The 7,119-nt window shown below is 37.7% G+C and overlaps 2 long non-coding RNA genes across 2 annotated transcripts; one reads left to right on the top strand and one right to left on the bottom strand.

Moving 5' to 3' along the window:
- Nucleotides 1-439: 439 nt before the first annotated feature.
- LOC107655575 (uncharacterized) lies at nucleotides 440-1,923 on the bottom strand. Its single transcript, XR_001630456.1, has 3 exons — nucleotides 1,775-1,923; nucleotides 1,048-1,135; nucleotides 440-883 (listed from the first exon to the last, which is right to left on the bottom strand). It is a non-coding gene; the product is annotated as an uncharacterized LOC107655575 (long non-coding RNA).
- Nucleotides 1,924-4,086: 2,163 nt separating this feature from the next.
- LOC107655576 (uncharacterized) lies at nucleotides 4,087-5,481 on the top strand. The gene is made up of 3 exons (XR_001630457.1): nucleotides 4,087-4,344; nucleotides 4,988-5,075; nucleotides 5,242-5,481. It is a non-coding gene; the product is annotated as an uncharacterized LOC107655576 (long non-coding RNA).
- Nucleotides 5,482-7,119: the final 1,638 nt, after the last annotated feature.

Genomic DNA, 7,119 nt, shown 5'->3' with positions numbered 1-7,119 from the left:
CATGTTCAGGGTTCAAATCCATTGACATTATTGCATGTTTTTTTTAACCTGATATCCAGCAAAACACAAAAAACACACCTTAACACCACAAATTCAGTGACTGTAAAGTGTTTCAATCTTGAGTTCAAATCCTACTATTACTTAATTTGTCATTATATCTACCACTAAACAGAAAAACCAACAACAAATTGTTGCAAACTTTGTGGCTTATAAAATGTGTAATTTGCTATTTTATCGTATTTCCATCTAAAACACCACTATACCACTATGCAGTGGTGCAGAAGATAAAGCTGTTACTGTGTCTAGCAAAACTCCACATAAAACGCTCAAAAAAAAAAATCGTTTTTTTTTTAAATCACATGAACCAAAGCTCTCAATAAAACCCGTCCAAAACAACCAGTAATTCACCTGGTTCAGTGGCTCAGGATGCAGAGTGTTGCGTTGGGATCATGGAGTCATGAGTTCGAGCCCCACTATTGGTTACATTAAAGCTCATGTATTGCATTATATCCAACAAATTGGCCCAAATGCCAGTCCTCAATGTGAAAGCCAGTGTGGCACTAATGGCTAAACAAATGTTTCTTACAGTCAGGACTGCAGTGGTGTCATGGGTTCAAACCCCAGCTCAATGGGTTCAAAATTTATATGGTTTATTGTAACGTGACAGGGTTAATAGTGAAATATAAGTTCCTGCACATGTTCAGACAAGAGATCTGTGGCTCAGAGGTAAGAGCACTGCCTCATGGTTTCAGAGGTTGCTGGTTCAAGTCCAGCCAGGTCTCTGCAATATGAGTGAATGGTCTGGTGTGAGTGAGAAGGTGTGGGGGATCATGGCATCCCCCCTGAGTTCCAGCACAATGTCCAGCAGGGGTTATGCTTCTGCCTGAAAAAAAAAAATGTAATTTGCTATAAATTTTTCCCATCCCTTCCCCACCTACTTAGGTTACCATCATTTGCTTTTCAAAGGGGTGCTCCTTCAAAAAGAAAATGATAGTAACCTATACATTTACAAGCAAACAACACACAGTGAACTGTTATAAGTATTACCTGTGCATCAGCAGATGTCCATCATCACAGTCAATGTCTGTCCACATGCTTCTGTTGGCTGAATGTAACGGTCCAAACATCCCTTATTCTGTAGGGGAAAGACATAAATAAACAGACATCACTCCATACTGTGTAGCTAAAACTCAACATATTACAGTCAGTCTAAACTACATTATACCTAACATAAGTAATGATGTATCAATAATAATATTTTGGTTCAAATGAAATTAAAATGAGGCTGTGCTGCACAGTAAATAACTATTTCTAAAAGGCAGTTTTTTTCTGCACATGAACTCAATACATGATGGTTTTGATTAGAAGCAAAGCATTGCTGCTCTACTAAAGCATGAAGCAGCTTCACACACCAACTGACTCTATTAGCATCAGTCCAGTAGATTATTACATACAGTAAGACTACAACAACAGAGACAAAACTATGATTAGTAATAATTACGCTTCATAATATGAATATTAGATGATGATCAATTCAAAGATTATAAATGCAACAATAACTGATTCATTTGTTCTTCTGAAGGTCTGACAGGGAGCTCAGCAAGAGAGCAGCATGTAAACAAAGACTAAATTACCTGACAGAGGAGCTCTGTATCTGAATTACACACCAACAAACACTTGAACAAGGACTGAAATACATTACTTAAGCAGGCTACTGCTAGACGCGTGGTAGTAATTTTACAAGAGAAATACACTGGAAGAGAAGGAGACTTACAGGTGAGTCGCGTGACATCTTCCACTACTGCACTTTATCACAGCGTTTGTCTGTTTTGTTTGTTTATGGGCTGAAATGTGCGATGTTAAGTGACATTATGAGTCTGTAGCTCAGCTGTCATTTGCAGAATTTATACTTAAATCAGTCTGCACGTGTTGGTGTGACTGTTATCAAGCGTCATGTTGTCAAGCAGCATCTTCTGAATGCGTCAAACTGAACCTAAAGCCTGATTCCACCGCCTGGTGGAGCGGATGGAAAGCTGCACTTCAGTTTTTACTTTACAAACCATAGTTTACTGTCAACGGACTCAAAGTTGCTTTCGAGATTGAGACATTGCCCATATTACAAAACACACGCTTTAACATTTTCATACTGAAGGAAAAAGCAAAAGCCCTTTTTTATGTGTAATAAGGCAGATGACAAACTGCTGATCATCAGCTCCCTCTTGTGGTCAATAAGTTTATTCGCGTTATTCACTGAAACGGTACAAACCCGAGATGGCAAATCGTAGGTGAGAGGACCGATTAGATTTAGAATATATTACAACACATTTATAGGCTGTTTTTCAGGGTCTTGACCAACAGGGCAACATAAAGTAGTTTATCCTATAAATTATCCTGATCAGCTTGGAAACAAAATCAAACATCCCATTTTTAATACAAAATATACCAAAGTAAAATGGGATGATGTGAGAGATTGATCACTGATTGTACATTTATAGTGAAGCTTGATTAATTGGATATACGATTATTAAAGTTTATATCAAAATGACATGTGACATCTGTATTTATAAAGTAATGAGTTAAACAACATTTATGATTTTTTAAATTATTTTAATATTTCTTTTAAAATACTAAATTAAGTGACATTGTGTCGATACAGGATCATTTTCGTTGTGTATTCATTTTAATAATAATAATAATTGTATTTTTGCATTTCAGTTGATATATTTTTGAAGAAAATGTCCTCATTTTTCACTCAAGGATTATATTAAGTGAAAGGGCTCATTTTATGTATGCAAAATATTATTTATTGCTTTTTTATTATTATTTTGGGGTGAAATATGACCCAGACATTTCTGTGTGAGATTCATCCGTGAAGTTCAACACATTACTCCAGTATTGCTTTGATGATTTGTTAACTTTAGTGCTCACTTCAGCCAAGCTTCGCAAATCTCATAAATGTAGAGAAGAGGAGAGGCTGCTGGGGTCTCAAGGTCAACAACCGAATTCTTGTGAAAACAAGACAGAGAGCATTGTTTTTTAGTTCCAAACAATTTAACATCCAGACTAAAATGAAGACTGTGCTTGCTCACCGGTTGCTTACCACAGTTGACATTGAGGTATAAACAACATACCCCATCCTGACAGATTTAAAGAGTGACCACCATAGCTGAGGCACACAAAACAAACTGCTCTCTGAGGTCAGAGCTATGTGAAACATTTTCTAGATGTGGTAGAAGCCAGAATGCAATCATTTAAGATTACTAGGAAAGGAACATTATGACCCAGTCCCTTAATCAATCCTTTTTATTCTTTCCTTTGGGGTTTGATGCTGTTATTTAAAGCTTAACATTAATACTGTATCCTACTTTGATTCTTAGAGTATTGAGGCAATGACTAGCAAAGATACATCTCATATACAAGAGACATAAAGGTCAGATACAGAAAAAGAGACAGAGTGAGCACTTGTTTAAGGGGGTTTAGAGGCCACGAGGCTGTTTATGTTGCTTATGAATGAGAGCCTGTGTTTTTATAAACTTTCCTCTACAAGTCCAAGCCCGACTGACCACAGATATTGAGCACTGGCAGGTCACTCAAGCACTGACTGAACAAAATCGCTAGCTAAACAATATTTTCTTTGAATACATTTATTTTTCCTTCTTGGTACAATATTATTTTTTAACCCTATTGCAAGTGCGATTTACCATCTCACAACCCCTTTCAATTACAACGTTTTATTGAATTTGGGTTCAAAACTCTTCTGCACAGTTACTGCCATCTGGTGGTCAAAACGATGAAGCGCAGGAGTGACTCCAAAATATTCCTTAAAGTATTAAAAAAAAAAAGAAAAAAAAAGCGCCACAAAGTGAGAAAAATATTCCAGTGGATTTAGCATAAAATATATCCAGATATATTTGAGTATAAATAAACTTAACTTGAACCAAACTTTTAAATAAATAAATAAATATAAGATAGATAGATAGATAGATAGATAGATAGATAGATAGAACATCTTTCGGTTTGGCGTTTGCTCTCTTCAGGTTGGTACATTTGCCCACAAGATCACCTGCTTTAAGGTAAAAACTGAAGTGCAATTTTCCATCCGCTCCACCAGGCGGCGGAATCAGGCTTTAGGTTCAGTTTGACACATTCAGATGCTGCTTGACAACATGACGCTTGATAACAGTCACAACAACACGTGCAGACTGATTTAACAAATTCTGCAGATGACAGGTCAGTTACAGACTCATAATATCACTTGGCAGCACACACTTCAGCCCATAAACAAACAAAACAGACAAACGCTGCGATAAAGTGCAGTAGTGGAAGATGTCACGCGACTCACCTGTAAGTCTCCTTCTCTTCCAGTGTATTTCTCGTGTAAAATTACTACCACGCGTCTAGCAGTAGCCTGCTTAAGTAATGTATTTCAGTCATTGTTTAAGTGTTTGTTGGTGTGTAATTCAGATACAGAGCTCCTCTGTCAGGTAATTTAGTCTTTGTTTACATGCTGCTCTCTTGCTGAGCTCCCTGTCAGACCTTCAGAAGAACAAATGAATCATTTACTGTTGAGTTAATTTATAATCTTTGAATTGATCATCATCTAATATTCATATTATGAAGCGTAATTATTACTAATCATAGTTTTGTCTCTGTTGTTGTAGTCTTACTGTATGTAATAATCTACTGGACTGATGCTAATAGAGTCAGTTGGTGTGTGAAGCTGCTTCATGCTTTAGTAGAGCAGCAATGCTTTGCTTCTAATCAAAACCATCATGTATTGAGTTCATGTGCAGAAAAAAACTGCCTTTTAGAAATAGTTATTTACTGTGCAGCACAGCCTCATTTTAATTTCATTTGAACCAAAATATTATTATTGATACATCATTACTTATGTTAGGTATAATGTAGTTTAGACTGACTGTAATATGTTGAGTTTTAGCTACACAGTATGGAGTGATGTCTGTTTATTTATGTCTTTCCCCTACAGAATAAGGGATGTTTGGACCGTTACATTCAGCCAACAGAAGCATGTGGACAGACATTGACTGTAATGATGGACATCTGCTGATGCACAGGTAATGCTTATAACAGTTCACTGTGTGTTGTTTGCTTGTAAATGTATAGGTTACTATCATTTTCTTTTTGAAGGAGCACCCCTTTGAAAAGCAAATGATGGTAATCTAAGTAGGTGGGGAAGGGATGGGGGTTGAACAAATTTATAGCAAATTAAATTTTTTTCAGGCAGAAATATAACCCCTGCTGGACATTGTGCTGGAGCTCGGGGGGACACCATGATCCCCCACGCCTTCTCAGTCACACCAGACCATTCACTCATATCACGGAGATCTGGCTGGACTCGAACCAGCAACCTCTGAAACCGTGAGGCAGCACTCTTACCACTGAGCCACAGATCTCTTGCCTGAACATGTGCAGGAACTTATATTTCACTATTAACCCTGTCATTTTACAATAAACCAGATAAATTTAACCCATTGAGCAGGGATTTGAACCCATGACACCACCACAGTCCTTATTGTGAGTAACATGTGGTTAACCATCAGTGCCACACTGGCTTTCACAGTTGGGCCAATTTGTTGGATATAATGCAATACATGAGCTTTAATGTAAGCAATAGTGGGGCTCGAACTCAGGACTCCATGATCTCAACTCAACACTCTGCATCCTGAGCCACTGAACCAGGTGAGTTATGGGATGTTTTGGACGGGTTTCATTAAGAGCTTTGGTTCATGTGATTTAAAAAAACAAAAAAACACGACATTCTTAAGAGCGTTTTAGGTGGTGTTTTGCTGGACACAGTAACAACAGCTGAATGTAAGCAATAGTGGGATTTGAACTCAGGACTCCATGATTCACAAACAACTCTTTATCTCCTGCACCACTGTGTGGTGATAGCTGTTGTAGTGTTTGAGATGGAAATACGATAAAATAGTTAAAACATCTTCAATTGTGTGATTTGAACCCAAGGCAAACCACTGTTTTATGAGTCACAATATTTGCAACAATTTGTTGTTGGTTTTTCTGCTATGCAAATTAAGTAATAGTAGGATTTGAACTCAACACTCAATTTGTGGTGTGAAGGGGTGTTTTTCTTTGTGTTTTGTTAGATATGATGTAAATATATGAACTGCCACTTGTGCAAACCAAATGAGTCCAACACATCAGCCTGAAAGTTTCTTTTAATCCTGAAGGCCTGGATTAGTTGCTTCAGCTGTTTTTCATCAGAGTTGGAGCTAAAATCAGGACAGTGGCTCACCAGGAGCAGGATTACACAATCTCTTTCCTCCTGCTGTTTTCATGTCTTAATGCAGATACACTTATTGTCCACAAGGGGGAGTACATTAACACATTGATCTGGTCTCATGCCTGTTATCATAGACTGTATGCCTGTTATCCACCCATTCATTCTTCAAACCGCTTCTCCTGTAGGATCCTATGAGGGGATGCTGGAGTATTTCCATCTAAAACATTACAACAGAAGCCACTATGCAGTGGTGCAGAAGATAAAGTTGTTACAGTGTCTAGCAAAACCACCTGAAATGCTCTAAAAAAAATGTAGAGCAGATGCGTTTACTCGGTCACGCGAGCATTAAAGGGGTCATATGATGCTGCTAAAAAGAACAGTATTTTGTGTATTTAGTGTAATGAAATGTGTTTATGCGGTTTAAGGTTAAAAAAACATTATTTTCCACATACTGTACATTATTGTTTCTCCTCTATGTCCCACCTTTCTGAAACGCGTCGATTTTTACAAAGCTCATCGGTCTGAAAAAGCGAGGTGTGCTGTGATTGGCCAGCTATCCAGTGCGTTGTGATTGGCCGAATACCTCAAGCATGTGACGGAAATGTTATGCCCCTCACCATATTGTGATGATGCCCTGTCAATGATTCAAATGATTAAAAAATATGAAAACCCATTATAAACGAGGCATTCGTTGCATCCAGTGGGGACATAATTATGGATTATAATGACTTATACTGTCTTTTTACGCGTTGCGTTGCATCGCGCCGCGTAAACATAAAACCATGTCTGCATTTGTGATCGGAGAAATGACAAACAACAAGTGTTACTCTACACTGCCCAAAAAACTTGCGTTTGAA

This window comes from Sinocyclocheilus anshuiensis, unplaced genomic scaffold (genome assembly GCF_001515605.1).
Source record: "Sinocyclocheilus anshuiensis isolate Anshui unplaced genomic scaffold, SAMN03320099.WGS_v1.1 scaffold916, whole genome shotgun sequence".
NCBI classification, from domain to species: Eukaryota; Metazoa; Chordata; class Actinopteri; order Cypriniformes; family Cyprinidae; genus Sinocyclocheilus; species Sinocyclocheilus anshuiensis.
Note: the sequence above shows the minus strand (reverse complement) of the source record. Positions and strands in the feature narration are given on the sequence as shown.